This window comes from Filicampus tigris, chromosome 9 (assembly GCF_054856515.1).
Source record: "Filicampus tigris isolate MCC_2025a chromosome 9, RoL_Ftig_1.0, whole genome shotgun sequence".
NCBI classification, from domain to species: Eukaryota; Metazoa; Chordata; class Actinopteri; order Syngnathiformes; family Syngnathidae; genus Filicampus; species Filicampus tigris.
This window is the reverse complement of record NC_141225.1, coordinates 21,948,987-21,950,265: the sequence shown is the minus strand read 5'-3', so window position 1 is coordinate 21,950,265 and position 1,279 is coordinate 21,948,987.

Below are 1,279 nucleotides of genomic sequence, written 5' to 3'. Positions count from 1 at the left end.
TGAATGCACAATACGTGTGTGAGAAAAGCACGGTGGCTGAGATTTATGTGCGGTTTGTTTTGTCCGTTTTTTCTCACTGCTGCCACCTGGAGTCTGTTAATTGCAACTGCTTTTGGTGTTGAAAGGTGCTACTCTTTGAACTGTTGTAATATTGAAATATAATCTAAAATAATATTTTTAGTTTGTTCTTGTAACCATGTTAATCATGAGAAAGGAATCATATTTTTGCACTGATGACGCCTACACTGAACAAAAGAAGCATTTATTTTGTCCAGTTCTGGCTTTGCATAAACATCAAATACCCAAATTGTGAAAAGAGGATTTGGCAGATTACGCCATTGTTGATTTGGTTCAAGCGTAGTACAATAGCTTCTTAAAAAGACCACTTTTAGTACATAAACCTAAAATGGAAAAAACAAGCAAACAAAAAAGGGATTGGTATCTATTGTGAATTTTGGATTGAACATGCTGTCGGAAATTCTGCCGATTTTTTTTTTTTTTTGTCTGCTGCATTTTGTTTGTTTTCATTCGTTGCACCACTACAGCAAGACACACATGCACGCGCGCACATATATGTTTGAATTAGCTGTTTTAAGACATGAGACAAGTTTGTTCAAATGTATCATTTGTCTGTGTTTTTCCACTGCTTCTAATAACTACGGCAATTAGCCGAAGCATCTGGATATGTTGAATCATGTTTTCTTCCAGCAAATGTTCACTTGAAAGTGGCTGGGCAATTGCAGTCCATCTTGCCAGTCAATGGAGAGCCTCTTTTCTTGCTCTCTACTTAACAAGCACACGTTGACCACGACTCACCACCTACCATCTGCTGTATTTGTATTGCAGACACTGCGGGGGCTTGCGAGCCGCAAGTTAAATCACGTGGCAGCGCACTATTTCTGTACATTGGATTTTATCTCTGCTTATCGTTGATTTTTATAGCTTTTAGTATCTCAGTCGTATGACTTGCATTTATCCATGCGCAGTATTGCTACTGTCAAAAACAGAAGAGCGTTGGAGGAGTTTTTTTTGTGTCTGCCGTTGTGCCCTCCAGTCCAAGCTCACAGTTGTCCTCTAAGGATGCACTGAGTGAGGCCCTGCCGTAGGATATGCAGCCATGCTCATAAGTTTACACACCCCGACAGAATTTGTGAAATACTGGCAATTTTTACGAAAATATGACTTATCAAGTAAGCAAAGCGGGTGGAGCCATTTCTTATCACCAACAGTCATTGTGCGTGCTTTTTTTTCAGTCGGAATGTTTACAGAAATCACCCGA